This window comes from Halichoeres trimaculatus, unplaced genomic scaffold (assembly GCF_033239565.1).
Source record: "Halichoeres trimaculatus isolate MK-OKI-2021-1 unplaced genomic scaffold, fHalTri1.1 fHalTri1_scaffold_14, whole genome shotgun sequence".
NCBI lineage: Eukaryota > Metazoa > Chordata > Actinopteri > Labriformes > Labridae > Halichoeres > Halichoeres trimaculatus.
Genome location: NW_027437192.1, coordinates 6,514,776 through 6,536,733, shown reverse-complemented (window position 1 = coordinate 6,536,733; position 21,958 = coordinate 6,514,776). Strand labels below are relative to the sequence as shown.

The window sequence follows — 21,958 nt, the reverse complement described above, 5'->3', positions numbered from 1 at the left end:
CGCACCCGCATGAGTGCTACTCGAGGCAGGAGAAGTCATTGAATCCAAGCCAATCACTCGATCACTCGGCAATAAAGCTCGTCTTTGAAGCTCAACAAGCCTCTAATTACCTCCACCAAGGAGATTATATTTTCACTGCCATTTGTCTGTTTGCCAGCTCAGAGTACAGCCAGTTTTTGAACTTTTTAAGAGGCGCAGTACGGGCCAAGAAGCACCCACAAAATTTTATGACTCACTAACGAGCAGATCCAAGTTTGCGTTTTGTATGAGTGGTCTTTTGGGTCTCTGCTCTCTAAGGCTCTTTTCTTACATGCACTTCACTCCCCACATTTTCAGGGTAAGCAGCACATCCCTAAATATGTTCAACCTGACTTTGCCGGCTCGGTAAAATGTTGGTGTGAAGTGATCTGAGCTGAGGCACATGTTGCAGATATAACTCAGTATTCTGCCCCTCCTGAACGTAGGTGTTAAGTTTGGCAGTTTGGTTTTGAAATGAGACACAGTTTTTCATGATTTGTCAGTTTATTGAAGCCTCACACCCTAAAGCATCGCAAAACTTGGAATAGAAACAGAAAAAATCTTTGAAAGTTGTTTTTTGGGCTTTTTATACCAGGATGACATGCTAGTAACATGTTAGTGTAACAACATACACAGTCTAGCTAACCTATATAGCTATCCTAAACAGAAGCTAACTAATGTTCAACGAGATAATAAAAGGTCTACAAGCTTAATGCTAATGTAAAATGGGAATTCCCATTAACAGGCTAACAAAACTAGCTTCGCAAGTATTTTCACCTGTACAGAAATTTATTGTTGATGACAGATGCGCAAACAGAAATGAATGAAAAACTAGCCATAAACAAGCTGCTATTTGTTTCTCACTGTCTAAACTACGGTAGCCTTGCCAGGCCAAAATACTGAAATTGCAAGAACACCAGTGTTGGGAATAACGTCATTAATAACGTTGTTACTTTTTCCAGTAATAGGTTATCTAATTAATTACTACTTCAAATATTATAACGCCTTTACCAACAGTGAAATGAGGCGCATTACTATGTATCCGACGCAAGAGAGGAGCTGCAAATAAAATGTGGGGAAAAGCATCAGACACATAAGTAACGATGAGAACAATCATGTTGACATGCCTTTAACAGAGAGCTGATGCTAAAATAAACTTTTCAGCTACAAATATCACACAGCTACCTGTGTGTGTCTGTGTAACCTGCAGTAAGAGAGGAGCTCCTGCAGCGTCTATGGATCAAACCAACTTGAGAGGGAGAGAGAAAGAGGGGTGGATGCATTTTGAGGTTTGAGCATAAAGCACAAGTAGCCGACTTCTTTTGATTTGAAAAAATATTAAAGATGACAGGACCAGCCTGAAAAATAAGGGGTTAACCAGGAGAAATTATAAATTGGGAGTGGAGTGAGAGACAGGGTAGCAGGAAACGAGCTGTAAATTTAATATGCGCAAGTCTGAAGCATTCTGTGTGATTAAAACTGGCGTTTTCAGGATGGAAGTAAACAGACATCACACTTCACAATTACTTTCCCAGGTAACTAATAACATTTATTTAATTACTTTTTTGGGAAAGTAATGAGTAACTACAATTACTTTCTTGAAGTAATTTGCTCAACACTGAAGGTCACAATTGAAATCAACAGAAAAAATAACTACAGAAGTTTTCTCTGGCTCCTTTTCGCACAAGCGTCAACTCTAAACCAAAACCTAGAGGAGTAAATCTGAGCTGTGAAACCTTCAGAAACTCTTGGTGAAAAGTGTGTGTGTGTGTTTGGAAAGTTCCTGAATATACCGAGGCTTTAGCGCCTCAAAGTTATCTAGATATCGTGAGAAGAGTTAATTTGAGAAACAGGTCTGAAGTGAGGGTTTTGTTAATAATCTCTTTTTGCTAATTGGCTAATTTTCACATGTACACAAGCTAAATGAAGACTTTGACACTTAAGAGTTTCACCTAGCTAGCTTTTTTTTGTTTCCTTTATATCTGTTTATCCCCACTTCATTTTCTCCCACACTCTCCTGTCTTCTCTCGTGTATAAAATCATTTTTTCTTTCACTTTCACCTCTCAAACCCTGCGTGTTGTTGTTCCTCTTGGACTTTCATCTCTTTATCTCTTCCTTTTCTCTTTATCTCCTGAACTCACATTTAACTCTCACCCTAACTGGCTTTTCTGGCCCTTTAATGTTTTCTGTCAATTAATCTCAATGAAAACAAAACTTCTCTTCCACTCGACTCATTCATCCTCAAGTCTGTTTTGTTCTGTCCTCAGTGTCCGTCTCCCTCCTGCCCATTAACCGGTGCTTAACTAAGGCCCTAAAACCCAAAGAGTTTGGATGAAGCTTCTGTTTCTCACGGGGTCATAAATCCATCCCTCTTTCTCTCTCCCTCCCTCCAAGCCCGTCCCCTCCTCTCCTTTCCCACCATCCATCCGTCCATGCAGAGCTACTCTGTGCCATTCTGGGTGACTGCTCTTACTCTGTTCTCCCTCTTTTTCTCCTCCTCTCGTCTCTGATGTTTCAAGAAAACATTTATAAGTTCTGGGAGATTGAACTGAAGCAGCACTTTCAGGGTGATGACCCAAAAAGTGTTTTTAACAGAGCAAGATAAGGTTACCTCACTGACACACACAGACACACACACACACTCGATCCTTGCCCTTTTCCCAGAGGAGGGCTCTGACCGCAGCGTTAATGCTCCAGAGGTCAACGCCACTGTTTTCATGCTGCTGTGAAACTGATGTTGAGGAATGATGGAGAGACAGAGGGAGGTCAAAGGTCATGTTGGTGTCCTTCTTCAAGTCAGGCCCCGGTGTGTTTATGCTGCATATGAATCAAAGCAAACACACCATCCATCATATGACAAATCAACCATGACAGGGACCAAAACACTGAGCCTATACTGACTGTAGCTTTGAAACGGGACTGTGTGTGTCCCAATCCAACAGACAGTGTTTGATTTCTTGAATCAGAAAAGAAATCATGCCTTAAACCTTAGCTTTGAAGTGTTTGATAATTAGTATCTGATAACTCTTACATCATCTGTGTACCACACACAAGGAAACTGTCATGTTGTTTCAGTTAAGTTCATGTTTGGGCTTCAATGCCTCATCTGAGCACACAAAAAGCTGAAATCGCATCTTTTTTTTTTCTTATTTCAAGTAAAAATTGTGTTATTACACTTGATACGAGCCACATTCAACTTATCAGTCCGGGAAAATGTCTTGTTTCAAGATATTTAAAGACAAAAATACAATTGAATAAGAAAATTTTCTACTAAAATAATGTCTAATACAGGTAACTTTTCTCTTGTTCCTTTGGAAGTTTTTTTTTTTACTTGTTACAAGCAATTCATACCTCATTTTTGTCTTTAAATAACTTGAAATTTAACATTTTTCTGGACTGGTCAGGCGAATGTGGCTCACATTAAGTCTTAAAAGACATTTTCTACTGACAACAAAACAATAACACTTGTTAAGATTTCAGTTTTTTGCAGTGCAGAGCATCAACAACAGGATCATATTGCTAGAGGAAGCCTTTCCACTGTCAGAAAAAGTGAACAACAGTCCACAGCTCTCTCCAAACACAGGCCCAGAGAAGGAAAAACATCCCAAAGACAATACAAAAAAAATCTGACATGTTAGTAAAATGGTAAAATAGTAAAATGTTGAAAAGAAATAATGGTTAGGAGGTTTGGTAACAGTCGGCTTGTGCACATATACGTTACTGCAGGTACCGGGCCACACATAAAATAATCTCAACTTACATTATTTCAGTTTGATTTATTATCTGATTCTGGATGATGTTTTATTTTGAAAAATGACCAGATTCTCTCCATCATACTCGTCTATGACTCATTCTTGACGCCAAACCCCCAAGCTAGCAAAATGGGCAAAAAAAACCAAACATCTCTGGAAAGTTTCTTGGGGCAAGGTAACATGGACAGTGAGGTAACAGAAGAAGAGCAGGTCCGTGAAAACATTGTCTGACATTAAACAGTCCATGGCCCATAAAAGGTTGGAGACCGCTGCATTACTGCATGTACGCAACTAATGCAATGCATTAAGAAATAGTAGAATAAAAAAGTAAAGAGCTATTGAGCTAATAAATGTGTTGTCATATTTTAAAAAATGGAGGTGAAGTTGTTTGTAAGCTGTTTCTGGTTCATTGGAGGGATGCTAAAGGCTAGCAGTGATGGCTCTGCTAACGTTAGCCACCTTCTGCCAACCAATCTAACCCCAAGACTCTGTGAACCTGTGTTTAGTCATGTTAGTTGCCAAATTAACATCTGTTTTTTATGAGTGTTTACTTGCCTTTAAACTAGTTGGTTTGTGTGAATTTATTTGTTTTTATTTTTATTGATGCTGAAATGAAGCAACACAGGATTAGCCACTCAGCTAGTGAGTTTTGTGTCTCTGTGTCATGGATTCAATAAGGATTTGATTTGATTTTGATATAAATGCTTTGATTTTTGATTTTTGATTTTCATGTGAACATATGTGGTATGTCACCTCACGTTTTGGAGCAATACAACAAGTCAAACATCAGACTTTAAAGCTAAGTGAGCTGGCTTTGCGCTGCTTTTGCTGCCTTTTTGTTGTTGTTTGGTCTCTTGCGGCCCTCGTCCATACAACACAAACAACAGGCCTTCAACTTTCCAGGAAGTGAATCCATCAGGCAAGGAAATATTGTGATGCATTAATTAATAAGTACTTTTACCCACCCTTAGTGTCGTCCCAGCTTGTCACTGGTCTCTCTCCATCTCACAGATGTCACAGCAGTATTTACCTTTCTCCCTGTCTGATATTAGTTATCGTCCTCACCCAAACATTTGCATGTCACGGCGCCAGCTTTGGCAACAGGAAACAGTGAATCATCGCCCTCTGTATCCTGACTTCTTTCCTCGCTGTGTTATCTGTAACCAGATGAAACACAGTGTTGCCTTGAAGGAAATTAAAGATACATCTCTGTGGCCATGTAACAGCTCAACGCACTCAGTGAACTCATGGGTACTTGGCTATTTTTGTGCCTTCACAGCCTAAACTCTAATGCAGAAATCTTCATAATCAGATGTTGTGTGCTTAAATAATCAATTTTTGGTGTCATTGTTGCCCAGAGGGAGCAGAGCAAAGATGTTAGCTTCTTTTATCACACAGGGTGAGAGGGAGGACAGAGGTAATTAGGCTTTGTTTCCTGAAAACAAAAGCTTCGCCTCTGCTGTGTGTGTGTGTTTCTGCAGCCTCAGAAAGTTTGCCTGTGTTTTCAGCCAAGTGATTAAATTTCCTAATGCAGGAATCCAGGCTGACAGAGGCACAGCTTCTCTTTTGACATTTCTGGACTCAGCTGCAGGAGCATGGCGCGTGACCCAGTTTGACTCCCCCAAATCTGAATCGAGCGGCCTGAAGAGTTTCTATGAGCTCCTCTCTTCCTGCTGCCACTCACCGCGACACTGATGACAAGAAAACAGCTTTTGAGCTTTTTAATGACTGTTTGCAGAGTGGAGATGTGAACACATGAGATTTAAGCTGCTGTTAGAGAAATATCATCTCTTTGCACTCTCTGTGGAAGCATTAGCGGCACGCTGACCTCAGATCTGTCTCCAAATGCGTCGTCTTTCCTCTTTTCATCACAGGTTTTCACATCTCCTGAGTAATTAGCTGGCACTGTGTGCTTTCTGTTCTGTCTGTGTGCGTGTGTGTATCCTCAAATCAACCCCTCTTAATCCACTCTGTTAGTTTATACTGGGGGCGCACTCCTCCTCCCCCTCGCCCCTCTACTCCTCTCCTTTAATCTCTTAATGGCATGTCGGGGTATCACTGTCTGTCTGTCTCATTTTCTGTCTGTCTGATGAGCTCTGGCTCTCTCAGGAGCAGGTGTAGTGATCCACTTAGTTCTTCTGTCAAAACACAACTTGCCTGACCGTGGGCAGAACGAGCACTGGCAGCTTTTGATGTCTTCATCATTCCACAAGGGATGAGATCCCAGCGGGGTCGACTTTGTGCTCCCTGCCAAGGTGGAAGCAAAAAATACCTTCTTATGATTGGCTGATTGTTGCTTAAACGATCGAAAACGCACCGTCTGATTATTCCTTTATAAAACACAAATAAAGGAGCAAAGACTGGGTAGCACTTTAACGACTGTTATTTTAATGATTTCTTCTGTACTGTTAACTAGATCGTGAGTGAAGCCTCGATGAGGTCCACTGATCATGAAGTCCAGCTCCTCGCTGTGCGATTAGCCATGCCTGACTGACCAACAGTCTGAAGTTGATTGCTTATGCGTGTTTGACCCGGCCATGCCAAATCCATTCGTCCTGAGAGAACTGAACTGTGTGTGTGTGTGTGTGTGTGTGTAAATGTTAGAGCATCTAAAACTGAAGGTTAAACAACATTTATACAGAAGCTTTCTTGAAATATCTCTTCCTCTTATAATAACATGATAATAATAAACTTTATTTATATAGCACAAGGGTCTGCAACCTGCAGCTGTAAAGCCTCATATGGCTCTTTAGCTGCGTTTCCACCAAGCAGTACGGGTCGGTTCAGTACTGTTTGGGACGGTTTGGGACAGTAAAGTCTCATCCCGTTTGCGTTTCCACAGCAAACTGTGCCCTCTCGTGGTGGGCGGCGTGTAAGCCGCATGCCGGAAGCCACAGCTGGTAAACAATAGCGCGACGCCGTAGCAGCTTACCCCGCGATTAAATCCAACAAAGAAGAAAACGCTACACAGTAAACAAAGAGCACGGATGGAAGACATGCAGCATTTCGTCCTCTCTATGATTTTCATGTAACTCTCTGTTACAAAGTGCAACCAAGCTTCGTTTCAGATAAGTCTGTGAGCCGCCAGGAGAAATACAGCCGCTGTCGGGGTAAGTGACGATTCTTTTGACCAATCAACAGTCTGCAGTGTGTTGCTCCACCTCCCGAGAGCGGATCGGTTCAGCCTGGCACCCATACGAAAGGGTCCCAAAAAAGTGGGACGGCTCGTCTCGGTTTTTAGGGACCCGTCCCGGGGATGAGTCTGTGGAAACGCCGCTAAAAGCGCACCATACCGAGACGAACTGACCCGGACTGCTTGGTGGAAACGCGGCTTTTGTCTCCCCTGCAGTGGCTCCTTGTAGCTTTAAAAAAATTCCATTGAAATAAAGAATTTTTTATTTTCTTACAGAGGGTGTTGATAATGAAAGACAGTGACACTACATGAAATCATGTATTAACATTTGGTTGAACTGAATTTTCATCCCATCTGTCAATGAAGCCTGCCACTGCTCTACTTCACCTCCTACAACATCAACAGCCCACCAACTTTCACTACACCTGTGGCTAACCTCAAGTTTTACAGCCCTGGTAAAAAAGCTAAATCTACATTATCAATATGTAAAAAATATTTTAGTAGTCTTTCAAATATTTAGAAGTTTTTGCAGATTTATTACATTTTGGATTTTTGGAAAATTTAGCATATTTTTTTTATGTTTTCACATTTTTTAAAGTTAATATAAATATATATTTTTTACATTTTGGGATTTTTTTCTAATTTTTGCTCATTTTATTTTATTTTTTATTGAATTTCAGAAATTGTGAAATTTTATTTATTCATGTATTTATTTTCTTTACAATTTTTGCACATTTTTAAAAAATAAGAAACCAAGACATCATCTGTATAATTTCATAAATTCCCCCCAAAAATTAATGTTTAGCACCTTTATTCACAAAATTTTAACTATTTATAGAATTTTATTCAACCTATTGTCTTAATTGTGATGAAAAAGTAGAATTAGTAGAAACAAATTGTTTACAAAGTGCTTTGACACATAAAAAACATGGCACAGAATAAGAGAAAATAATATCAGGCTGAGGGAGGTGAGATATTATACAGGCAATTAAATAAAAAGATTAAAGAGGAAAAAAAGAGAAAAAAGGGGGGGAAAGAGATAAAAAATTAAAATAATTAAACAACTAAGAAAGTTATTAAAAGCACAAAAATAAAAATAATGTGTTTACACCTATATATGCGCATATATACACTAAATGTACCCATGCAATAAAAAATAAATAAAAATAAATTCAAAAAATAAAATAAATTATCGATTAAAAAAGTTATAATAAATGGATAAATAAATGCAGCAAAGATAAAAAAAAAAATCAAGTGGTTAAATTGTCAGACCTTCTCTTATCTGAGAGCCTGAAGCTGTGAAAATCAGCCCTACTACACTGGAGGTATTTGAATTTGCGTAACCAGTCCCAGTCTGCCCCCTATCTGCAGAGCCTGATACTGCGGGGAACTCTGAGTTGAAATAGAAGAAGCTCTCAGTGTCCCAGCAGGCTGCGTATTATCCTTCCTCTTATTAGCCTCTAAATTACAGACTGTGGCATGATTTCAAAGACATCCACACGCTCCTCTGCAGAGCTGATGGTGTTATTCAACTAAAACAGAAAAAAGTTCTTGCTCTTCTCACCAGCATCCACTTTATCCCCTGACTGCTCGCTGTTATGTCTGAAACTTCCTGGTATTTTCGTCTGCAGGTCAGGACCCAAACTCCAGACAGGAAGTGTTTGTGCAGTGTTTAACCAGCGGGGAGGTCGGAGGTCACGCAGCTGTAGGGAACAGTGTGGGAGGCTGGCAGCAGTAGTGATGTGTCACGGTCGCCACACAGCTGCATGTGGTGTTAGCAGAGTCTCAGAATAGCTTTTTATACACACACACACACATAAGCATAGAGTTACAGCATCAGAGTGTGTCATGAACTCAGACTGTTTAACCCTGGCTGAAAACAGGAATTATTGAGCGTTTATTTTTAGGAGAGGAACTTTATCTTGTTTGTTTTCTTATTTAAATGCAGAAAGTGTTGATAGTTTCAGGATGAGTTCGGTATGAGCTGCAGAGGTCACTGAGTTCAGTCTGACAGATGCGAGCTGAAGGGAAGAGAAGGAGGAAAGTCCTTATCTGTGTTGTTGCTACATGGACAGAAAAGTCCAAGGTCAGACGATGCTTCACACTGATGTGACTGTCCTTTCCTCATCCTGTTCTCTCTCGTTTTGCCCTTCATCGAGATTTTTTGCTTCTTCCTGCTGCAGTTCTCATCCTCGCACAGCTGCAAGTCCAGTCTCATGTTACTAAACAGCTGAGGCTGGATGGAAAGCTTTTGATTCTAGTGCCAGCAGAAGATCTCATGCATTAAAATCTTTGAATTAGATACTTATTTTTCCTTTAAATAAAGAGATTCTTTACATCTTAACACATTTCATAAATATCAGAAACCCCCTCACTTGATTATAAATAATGACAGGTTTAACTATGTCTGAATGTGTGAAAGTAACATATGAATGCTTTGTTTGTTTGTTTGTTTACTATTTATTTTAGTAATTTCCTGGGGATGTAACAATTCATCGTATCACAGTTAAAAAAATGATTCAAATCATGTGAGTTGAATAGATAAATCATGATGCCCTATTAAAACAGTAGAGGGCTGTTTTTCCTTAAAAAACAACAATAGACAAAAACAAAACAAAACATATAAACCCTAAACTGAGATTGTTTATTTGAAGAGCTTTTGTTTTTTTGTATGATTCATTAGTTATTTTGATGTGAGATTTTTTTAAAAGTCATTTTTTATTTATTTTTTTGTTATTCAAGATAAAATATAATTTCAGTTGCACTTTTAATAGAAGGACAAACTTTGTTTTGCACAGTTTTTCCTACGTCAGAGAATTAAAAAAAGGAATTCTCTTTAATAAGTTAAAAATAAGAAAAAAAAAATATATATATATATATATATATATATATATATATATATATATATATATATATATATATATATATATATATATTTTTTTTTTTTTTTTTTTTTTAACATTTCATTTTTTTTCCAGGGCAGAACATACAAACTCCTTTCAGGACAGTTACATACAAAGATATCAAAACATATCCACTTATCTATTACACTCCCTTTTATTTACAGGTATACAAAGTTAGAAAAACAAAACAAAACAACAGGTGTCACACCACCTCATTTTCCATGAAATTTGACTCACAACAGTTTTCAACTATCACTCACAATACTTAATATTCTGATACTTAAAGCCCTATTTTATAGTTTTTATACATTTAAATATAAGTATCTGCGTGTTTTAAATGTTGTAGTCATTGCATGGTTTGTGTTTTGCAGTTGCAGAAATAATTAAAAGAATCTTTTTCGTTATATTTTTTTTGCAAGCTCATTCTGTAAAAAAAAATTGCAAGAAAATTGCTTCGTTAACCCAGTGTCGGAAATTGCATCGAATCATGAGTTGAGTGTATCATTCCATTCCAGTTATTTCTGTGAAAATCAGTTTCTAAGTTAATGATCAGTGGTCAGTTTTCTGCAGTGTTATGTGCTGTGTAAACATTGGCTAACTCTGCTTCTGTCCAAGAAAAATGTTCTCCATAAGGGGGCAGTATGGAGAAGATATGTCAGGATGATTGTATGGCAGGATCAGGATCTGGATTGTTTCTCATTTGACTATTTTCACCTGCAAACAACATTTTTAGCCCCATATATTTTTTATTCTACATTCTAAACTATTTTTGTCGTCATCTTCGTGGCTGTGTGTGTTGTGCCTTATTCTCTCGTCAGCTCGCTGCTCGACTTGCCGTCCTTTCCTCTTCATGTGACAATGTACGGGCTGCTTGCTCAGCTGTCCTCGTGGTTCCAACCACACAAACGAATTCTTATTGTAAATATTGAACATGTTTAATATTTACAATCTCAAACTAGGGCAGCCTTGAAGTGGAAAAGTTCTCCTCAGAGCGCTGAGAAAAGTTGGCCTTGGTGGATTTTTGTCAGGAAGAGGGAATTGGTCCCAGCACTGACCTGGTTCTCTTGTAGCATGTACCCCACTCAAAGTCCCTCAGTGCTTGTGCCACCATAGTTTTTATATTGAATGGCATTTTCGAAGTTACTTCGAATAAAAGCCCATTTAATAGTAACTATGTCTGCATGTTTGTTTTGCTTTTATAATCCTGCACCGTGCTCAGTTCTGCAGCTTGTTTTGTTCTTTGTGAGCTTGGCCTGTCGTGTATTTCCATATCTCGATACAGGTTATGACTCTGTATGGCTCTGCACTCATCTCTGCAACTGGACCATGATGTGAACACACTGGGCAGCAGGTCTAAGTGTGCAGTATTTTTATGTATGAGTGTGTGTTTGTGTGTTAGTGTATTTTTGTGTGTCAGGGTGACCTTGCTGGTCGTCTTTGTAAAGGATGCTGCTGACTGAGAGAATTAAGCTGCAGGGGGGAGGGAGAGACAGCAGACATGACACATGGCTTCATTCAGCACAAGCAAACAGACGAATGGTGTGTGCAGAATAACTGAATCCAGTCCCTCTGAATAAAAGTGAAAGTTGTAACTGGTCAGCAGAATTAGTCAGCGTGTAACTGACAGTAGGTTAAATCAGACTCACACACACACAACAGTCTGTGTGTGTGAGAGAGATTTCTCCCTCTGATATCTCAATGAAAAGCATCATTCAAACTCAAACCGCTGACACATCACTAAACCTCACAATAACTCGCTCTCACAGTCTCAGTATTTCTCCTCCATGATTTGACCGATGAAGTTTCCTGACGCTGCATTTTTTGACAACGAGACAACATGAGATTTAACCTTTGACCTCTCCTACATTCTGAAAGCTGACTTACATACATATGCTCATGAGCATATATCAAAGTAATGTGGTAAATTAGATCAAAACAGTCTGTAAATGAATAAAGATATTGTTGTACTCTCTCAGTGTTAAGGTAGTTGTAGAAAAACGTCTTCCCTCGGTCACAGATTGTAGGTTTGTGGGTGCTGATGCAGCTCCTGCTGTCGTTGGTTGGAGTGTGAAGTCAGCTCCACACACATGTTGGTCTCTTCTGCCCCACAGTGGCTGCTTCACGCTCTAAACCACAAGAGACGTCACTTTGTCCCCGCCTCTGATCACAGCTTGTAGCTCTGACCTTTTTAGCTTTTTATTTTCTCCTTCAGTTAATATATATATTTCTCATCTCTTCTTCTCTTCTTTTATAAGCATTGTCAACTGCTACAACTATATGCTTTATACTGAAACCATCAATACAAATTAACTGCTAGATCAGGAGTTTCAAAGTGGAGGGTTATAGGGAATTAAAGAATTTCTAAACCTTTTTTTGTATTGTCTCTTTTGTTTTTTGTTTTTTGTTTCCCTTTGTTTCAGTTTTTTTTATTTGTGGATTGTTTTGCTTTTCATTTTGCTCCAAGAATGACTCAATGGAAGGTTAATAGGCCTGCTGGCCGAATAGTATTAGTGTTTTTGTGTGTGTTTCGCTATGTTTAGTTAAGGTTTTGTAAGAGTAGGTGCAGATACAACAAGATTTCTCTTCTATCCGCTCTTTTTGATTAATTTCAGATTTTTTATATCTACATTGCACACATAATTTTTTTATACGACAACATGAACGAAATGAAAATCAACGACTACTACTACTACTCCTGATTTGATACTTTTTAGATTGTTTAACACTAAACTATAGAATAGAATAGAATAGAATAGAATAGAATAGAACTTTATTGTCATTGTAACAAGTACAACGAAATTGAAGTCACAGCAGCAATCAAGAAAACAAAAGTAAGAAAGTGTATAAAAAGTGCAAAAAGGTCCATAAGACCATACAAAGTAACGATCCACTCCAAATACAAAGATGACGAAAAAGAGACAAAACAAATTGCAAGAAATGGACAAAGAAGAGAGAGCTGCTGCAAAAGGCAGCCATAGCCAACAGGGCGGCGTCGAGCAATATAGAGAGGCTATATTAGGAGCCATAATTCCCCCAACAATGTGCATCATGTGAGTCAGTATTCAAGGGATGTGACATCTCAATTTTTTTCTAGTCAAGCTTAAAAACAAAGACTAAAATGAAGGACTCAAATTTGAAAAGAAAGATTTGTTATTAAACCATGCAAACAGAAAATGTTTGATCTTTTCTGCATTTCTTTCTTGGAGACCCCTGACGTGACAAAACCAGGACAACACATGTGCACAAAGGGGGTCTGATTTTCTACAAATCAGCTCAAATAAGTATCTTTAACCTTGTGTTTGTTTTTGTCTGTTTTTGGATTAGCTTATTAGTGTATTCCCTCAGTAAATGGGCTTTTGTGTCTGTCTCTACAGTCTGCATTGTTGTTAAATTCCAGAAATACTTCATATAAATATAAAAAAGAGCAAAAGTTGATGACTTTAAGCTTCTTAAAGGAAAACTATTTGATCTGGATTGGTTCTTACCCAAGCCTTTTTGATCTATAAGCTGTTTATTGATGGATCTGTATGAATTATGAGTTGTTTTTTTATGGGATAAAAAATGAAAAGTATGATTTTGTTTGGTGTGGAGGGAAGAACGCAGTCAGGAAAAGTTTTGTTTTGAAGAGAAAATTCTAAGAGAATTTGTCTGAAAGTTTAGGAGAGGAGAGGATTCTGGGTAATGCAGTTCTGTCAGAGTGCTTACTCATGATCTGAACCTGAGATATCCAGCTGGAATTAGGATTACAGCTCCATTACCTCATGTTATCTGGTAGCAATGACCATCAGGGTATGATGAACACTTCTCTGCCCTCTCTGTGTATCAGCACTGTAACCTTTATTCACTCTGTGCAGCTTTCCTCTGCATGGAAAGTTCCTTATCCGGTCGTTGTTTCCCAGTTGAAACCATGCAGCTCTAATAAAACCAGATTAAATTTGGGATTAGGTTATTAGGGTTAGAAACGTGTGAAAAACCAAACACCACGCAGCAGCACGAAGAGTGAAAACCATCATCAGTGAAGACTGAAGCTGCACTGACAGCCAGGAAATGTCATCAGATTGATTTGAGCTGTGTATTGTTTGTTCTGGACGTTGCTAGGACTGAAATGTCAGCGGCTTTTCTGAGCCGAGTTGATAACACACACACAAACACACACACACACTCACAAAACATGCAGACTGAGGTAAGAATAAATGTAAGACCCCCTGCTTGCCACTCAGCTGCCTGAATCATGCTGAATCACTGAGGAGAGTCTGGCTCTAATATGTCCAACATGCACACACACATACTCACACAAACACACACACACACACACCTTGGGTCACAGTGGTTTTATCACCCTCTGTCTGACGCCTTCAAACGTGCCGTCACAGTCAGCAGACATCATTCAAAGATAGCCGACAATAAATATCACAGCTAGGGTGCATCGCTTGTTCATAGCAACGGAGGTAAACACACACACATTTTCCCATCCTGTTATAGTGTGAAGTAAGCTAACGTTAGCATGCTTAAATAGAGACACACACGGACAGGAAGAAGCTCATGTGGGTATCCCCCGTGTGGTTTCCTTCACAGAATCAGAGGTAACCACACACACATTTCCGTTAGCAGTCTCATTTCTTCTATTAACCAGTTTTCTAGCGCTGCACTGAGCTCAGCTTCAGTCTGGCTGCTTGTTTCAGGGGAAAGGAATTCAGTGTTGGAGTGAGAGGGAGAAAGAGGCGTTGGGAAAAGGAGGGGAGGGCATGAAGAGCTCAGAGGGTCGGAGAAGTTTTCAGCTGCAGGAGGATGCTGGAGAAAGTTTCTGTGGATGGTGTCGAGAGGAGGACAAAGAGCGTTGTCATGAACCTTTGGAGTAACTTTTAGAAAACGGATGTAAGACCTCGCATTTCGGATAAAAATAGCTCCCAGACTTCACCTGATCTACAGGCAGAGGAGCTGCTGTGATTCCTGATTTGGGACTATCTGATCAGCTCAAGATGGAATTCCTCACAGACCACACGGTCATCATGCCCATCCTTGTGGTAGCTTTTCACTTCCTGACTGCAGCTGGCGTTTGGTTTTACCACCGAATCTCCTGTCGTCGTCGGCCTCAAGCTATCCAAAAAGGTAGCTTTTATTTATGTGTGCTTCTCCAGACATCATTTATCCCGTCTTTGAATAGAGATGGTACTTCCTGTCTAGACTCCACCCCTGTTTGCTGTGTCACTTTTTGTCACAGAGAGCTGTCAGTGTCTTCATTTAAGCTATTACATGTAGCATTTAGCTCAGTCGGTTAATAGGCTTTCGAGCAGTAGCTGGAATCATGCTAAAGCTCTCCTTGTTTGCATGTTTTCTCTTTAAGTTAAGAGGAATGTGAATCAGCTCGTGGTGTTAAAGAACACGTATGTTTCTCTGATGTTATCCCTCCTTACATTTCGGAGTGAGACACAAGATTTCTGCGTCTCAGCTGCATGAGTCAGTGGAGCACTCTTCCATATTTGGCTTCTTGAGAGAAAGGCTGTGATATTACACGGATCATCCAGTCATATTCGTGTAATTCAACCTGCACACTGGCTCCATATGCAGCATGCTCGTGTTTATGTAAATATGAGCTCAACAACATGAGAACAAGGAGCTGCTGTGCTGCCTGTAAGCTGCTCAGTCTCATTATTCCTCCAATTATCCGTTACCCCCTCTGAAAGACTGAAGTAACACATCAGCTTTTGTAGTTCAGCCTTTTTGCTAATGCTCTTTTTAAGTCTGATACTTGGTATAAAAAGCCCTTTGTGTCAGGATGTTTACAACCTGCTGCTCTTGTTGTGGTTAAAACTCAAACTGAGCTACAGTTGAGGTTTGTGGTTATTGTTTGATGATGCATATTGTGGGATGTGTTTCATTAAACTCACTAGAGATGAAACATCTGGCATGGCACAGCAGAGTGGATCAATGATGTAGCTTGATACTGAGAGGGTAGTGAGTACAAACCAACACCTGAAGGTAAAGAGCCCAGCTGGGAAACAATAAAAATCAGAGATGATAAAAGAGGCTCAGAGGATTTTTCTTGAAGATAAAGTGATTCATCATGATGAAGAACTTGTACAAGTCGGCCATAATATTCTTTGAACCACTTCTTCACAGTTACTCTTGCAGGAAGTAGCATCTAGCTAACTCTTGCTGGTATAAACAAACTATTTTCTCACTTCCTGATCCTTCATATATTGTTTCCTGAACAGGAGTTGAAGTGTACATGATGTTACCTGATATGTTAATCTGAGGATGCTGTTTCCCATGAAGCTTCACTTATGGATGAAGGAGCTGTGTGGCTGCCTGTCAGTCATTCTGCAGATTCCTGATGCTGTCAGTGTATGTTAGGGATTTTACAAAGGGAAAAATTTCCTCACTGATCAAATGAAAATTAAATTCTGACCACTCTGATCACTAAATTAATGTGCCATGGATGTGGGATTGGTCTATCAAATGTGGCTAACAGTTGCAGAGCTAGCACCCCCTGTCTTCAGTCTTCCTTAGAGGTTAATGTCCATATAACTCTGCCAATAAACCTGCAGTTTAACCCAACACTGCATGCATTCAACTTTATCTCCATTCACTGGATCAAAATACTGAAAAACTACATCACCTGCTATGAGATGACAATCTGTCAGCTGTGTTTGTTTACATCCGGGTAGTAGAGCACTGTCACATTATGGCTTTAACCAAAGCTACAGTCCCAACAGTAGCTATTATGTGACTGGCATGATGCTACTCTGCCCTCTGGTATTCCCTCTATTGCTGGGTTAGCACAGCTAGCTCGTCCATTTTATTGGAGATAGATCTTACGTTCCCAATAACAATGGATGGAAGGACAGGTCCATGTCGTCACTTCTTAGCTCACACCTGAGAACCAGCACATTGTCCTCACCCTCTTCTCCTCACCTTGTGGGAAAACATCAGGCCTTACACCAGTTAGCATTGACATGCTACAAGCTGCGAACAGCTGAGTTTACATGTAAACAAAGCAGCTATGGTTACATGTAGGATCTTCAGACAAACACAGAAGAAAAAGTAGTAGAGATATTGCTGAAGCCACAAAAAGCTTGGTGTCCATGACCAACAAATGAGCCATACAAAGTAATGATCCACTGAAAAAAAGACGAAAAAATTCCAAGAAACGGACAAAGAAGAGAGAGCTGCCGCAAAAGGCAGCCATATCCAACACCTAGCAACTTTACTTTTAGAAAGTAGTAGTTTGGGGCCTATAATAGCACAATTTGTCATTTGGGTGCTAATGTCAAGTTGCAAAGTGCAGGCATCCCCAGACTCTTTTACCAACATGCACATATTGCTGTCTCCTAATATAATCTGCCTCAGCCAATACCGTCTAATCCTGACTGTGTCACCTCAGGGTCTTCAACAAAGAAATCTTGGAACAGATCAAACATTTTGTGTTTGCACGATTATTTTTTATAAAATTGAACTCCCTTTTTGTCTTTATAATTTTTTTTTATAAGAAATGATAAAAACTTTGATTTTGGAAGGCATTTCATGACCCTCATTTGGGGCCCCACCACCATTTTGGGACCCACTGGTTTTATGACATAACAAGGTTTTTTTATTTGTATTATTTTTTTTCAAGTTAGATGGAAATACACTTTTGGTTGATCAGAGAAGATTGATGTGTGTGTGTGTGTGTGTGTGTGTGTGTGTGTGTGTGTGTGTGTGTGTGTGTGTGTGTGTGTGTGTGTGTGTGTGTGTGTGTGTGTGTGTGTGTGTGTGTGTGTTTCACAATGAGTGAAAAGCTGAAGGGAGTTGTTCTGAGTAGAACATGAAACCACATTTTGTTTAACCTAAGCGTTACTTTCGTGTTGAATGCCATTTTTGATCAAATCTTTAGGAACAGATGAGCTGTCACAGTGTGACACTGACACAGTGTGTGCCTGTGTGTGTAAGTGAGTGTTCATTTTGTATGACACTGTGGTCACAATTTCATATTTCTCATCACAGGAAACCAAGCGTGTCATGTGGTAGGCCGAGCTCATGTGCTGTGTGATGTGTGGTTTTAAGGCTTGTTACTACGTGTAAATGATGGAGGCTTACACTTTCTTTGTAATTGCTAAATTCTCTAAGCAGGAGCAGTTATCCTTACATCAACCCTGTGTGAGTGAGTGAGTGTGTATGTGAGTGTGTGTGGTGTAATTATCAGAAGCAGAGGGGCAGCCTCTGTGCTCAGGTCAAAGGGTTTGTCAGGATAACTAACGTCATTGAAAAAACCTGAGCATCCAAAATTAAACCACAAACAAAAGGGAGCTACTTTTAGACATCACCTTTTAAAGAGGCCGTGCCTCAGATTAGTTTAAATAATATTAGAGAGTAAAGCAGTTGCTTTACAAGGCCAGAGGCTCTTTGTGGCATATTCATTAACTCTGAAAAAAACACATGAATGCTCTATTTTTAGCTATGTCTTTCAGTGATTTCTGTAAAAATCATTTACTCAGTGTGGTCAAATATTCTTGTTCCATCATCACAGACTGATGAACTCAAACCTCACCTGTCTCTTAGGCGTCTCTTGATACCAGATGATCAGTGGTCAGTTTTCTGCAGTGTTACATGCTACATAAACATCAGCAAATTCTGCTTCTGACCAAGGACCATGTTTTCCATTAGGGGGCGATATGTGGGAAAATATGTCAAGATTTTTTTATGGTAGGGTCAGAATCTGGGTTTTGTCAGGTTTGTTTTTTTATTGGGGTGCATGATATATCTGTATCAGGGATGGGAATCGAAAACTGGCTCCTGTTGAGAATCGATAAGAAATGTTTCAATCCATCGATATCGTTAGCCTTTGTGCTTAACTATTCCCTTTTCAATTCTTTACATTGTTCCAGAGCCGCTGGGCCTTACATTGACTAGTCTGCTGCAGCTAGCTTAGCTTAGCAGTTAGCTTACATTTCCAAAGAAAACTCTGATTCAGGAATTTCAGCTTGAAGTTTTACTGAAGAACTGACTTCATAAAGAAATACACATTACTCTCTCTCAGGAGATTCATATTCAGTACATTCAAAATTATACAAATCACTTTATTTACCAAATAACTGAATAGTGCAAGCCTGATGCTAACGTATATTGGAAACTGCATTGAAATGCTAGCAGTTAGCATACATCAGTATAACTTCAGCTTCAGAATAGAATTTTAACTTTCATCACAGGAACATATCACATCAACTCTTTGTACAAAATACTGAGAATTCCAAATGTAAAAAGCTAACAGGCTAATGAAAGGCTCATGGCTGACTTCATAACTACGGAAAACTTCCAAACAACTTAAACCATTGCTATAACCACTTTGAGACACTAGATGGCCTACTTTAATTATTAATATATTACAACACAGTACATCAACGTCACATTGTGTGCAATTTTTACCTGTTTCTGTTTAATCATGCCCAGAAATATCCAGACTCAGGGACCAATTACATTTTATTCACTTACAGTATAAACTCAATTAAATGTTGTTGACACCAAAAACCTGTAAAGCTACTTTTTGTATATTGACGATATTCTCTTCCTATTTTTGATCCAAAAATCAGACCAAACGTACTTTTTTGATCGCATTTTACTTTTTTGGCGCTCCATCCTTTGATCCTCTCCATGGTTGTCTTTTCTCACCATCACGCCGCTCTTTCTCTATGAAATACTTCGACACATCATCTCAGATTGTTTTTTTTAACCAGTAACAGCAATATTAATATCGGATATCTGTATTGGCCAAAATTTTCAGATCAGTGCATCCCTAGTTTTTCATGTTCAGAGTATTTAGACCCTGAAAAAAAAAAAAACCCTTGGCCTCTGATATGTTTTTTGAACCTCACATTTTCACATCATGATAAATCCATTCATTTAAAGACATCAGCTGTAAGAGTTGTTGAGTTTCCTTTGCTCAGTCAAGGTGTTGTTTAGTGATGTTACAAGAAAGACTTTTGGTTTTCTTTGCTTTCTTGACAAAAAATGTAAACATACACAAGATTTATTATTGTTAACAGATCATAAATCAGTGCAACTCACACAGACTCATTTATATGTGTGATACAAACAAAAAGTGCCCCTGATTCAACAGCTGTGGGAAAGTTTTCCAGAGGCTGTTTTTACGGCCCCTCAGCGAGAAAAATTATGCCTTTATTTGTTTGTGGGTCGATAATAAAACCACAGTGTTCCTAAATCACCTGAAATCATTAACATGGACTTTGGGTTTAGCAGCTTGCAGAGCTTACCTGTCCTCTCTGTTTCTCATTTTAGCTCTGACTCAGGAATAAGTCGACAGAGCTGAAGCTGTGTCACTGAAGAGTTTTCAGTGAAGCCCTCAGGTGTCTCTCTTCTGTGGCCACAGGAGGGCAGATTGAATCTGAGCTTAATCTTATAAAAGGCCTTGTGGTCATTGTGAAGCTGGTTAGTGTGTAATTGGGGCATATTAGAAACCAAGCAAGGAGGAGTTTAGGTTTTTCAGCTTAACAACCAAAGCTTTTTAGTCCTTTGTGATGAAATCCTCCAAAAACCGCTTGGATGTTGAGCAAAAAGCTGTTTTTCAGTCCCAGAGTGAGCTTGTTCACAAACATTTAGCATTCACTGTTTGTTGCTCGGAGAAAGACGTGGAATGAAAAGCGGAGGAAAGAAATGAAAGGATGGAGAGATGGAGTGATGGAGCCTGCTGCCAGCGTCTGAGTGTTTGGAGGAGGATAAATGGATTCTGGGAGCCGGCCTGGCTGAGAGGGGAAACAGAAACAGAAAGGAAAAGTGAAAGACGTGAACACGGCATGATGGGCTGACAGAGGAAACACACATGGAAACATCCTCTCACTTTGTGTTTTAATCGAATCACACGCGGAGAAAGCCAGAGCAGCGGAAGACGAAGCGGCGGAGAGGGGGAGCGAAGGAGATTAAGAGTGATAACGGAGAGAAGGAAGGAGGGAGCCAGGGATAAGCACACTGCGTGGTATTAGAGGTGTAAGCTGTGTCTGGTATTTTTAGTGTGGACGAGAAGAGGAGAGATCCAGAGTGGAGGAATGAAGGAGAGGAACGCTTTGAGGAGAGAAGAGGAGGATGAAAAGATGAAGGGCTGACTTTGCTGGAGGAGGAGGAGCTTGTGTTTGACTGTTGTGACTGTTAGAGTGTGTTCACCACTGTCTGCCCGCTCAGGTGCGTGTGTGTGTGTGTGTGTGTGTGTCTGTACTGTATGTACTCTCGCTCTGCCGCCACATTATCCTGATGACGTCGCTACTTCCTGACTCCTGTCCAGGTCACATGACCTACTGAGGACGCCTATTTGCCTCGAGGCCACGGCAGAGCTTTCAACCTAATGCTGAGAGTCTTGACTCAGGTTGTTTTGAAGCATGACCAAGCAGAATTTACTCTGCCATGTCTGCGATGATGAGGCTATTTTGAGAAGCAGCGATAAACAAGAAAGCAAAGACAAGAGGAGGTTTTATGAAATCTGAGCGAGCAGATCTGGACAGTGAATCATCTCACGATCACTGGATGAAATGTGTGAGTTAAAAGCTGCTACAGGCCTCTTGTTCTTCTTGTGTCCGCCTGAGAAAGCACAAGTCTGGAGCAAGGCCAGAAACACAACCAAGGCCTCTTTCTTTCTCTTTCTCCTGTCATCTCCTGCACACTCTGAGGCGATGACTCTGCTGGGGCTGGCTGTAATATCACATTAAACTACGTCACAAGTTAGTTATACCTCTCTGGAGACCAAAGTCCATATCAGCTCGGGTCTGTCCCGCTCTTTTCTTCCAAAAGCTGCAGATAACGCAACGCCAAGGAGAAGAAAAACTGAAGAACACTTCAAAGTTTGAGTTTGCTTCTCAGGAACAGGAAACGCGGAGAAGGGAAGAAGGAGTTAAGACAAGGAAGCTACCTAGAAGCATCTGGCTTTCCTCAGAAGAGCATGTTTGGATTGTGATGCAGAACAAGCCTTACTTGTATATTTTGGAGCTCCTGCTTTTGTTTTTCTGGCTTAAAAAGAGGAATCAAGAGCGGATTACGCCATCCAGACTTTAAATCTTCTCTGGAATTGCCTCTTAAGACGCTGTGCACCCTAAAAGCATCTATATGTGGCTTCATGCATTGAGCTAAAATGCTGAAAATAAGCAAAAGAAACTGTCCTCCTGCACGGTGC

At 39.8% G+C, this 21,958-nt stretch overlaps 1 protein-coding gene across 1 annotated transcript in view; it reads left to right on the top strand.

The window, feature by feature from the left end:
• The window catches only part of macf1a (microtubule actin crosslinking factor 1a), a 313,188-nt gene that overhangs the window by 105,713 nt on the left and 185,517 nt on the right, over window positions 1–21,958 (top strand). The window lies entirely within an intron of this gene.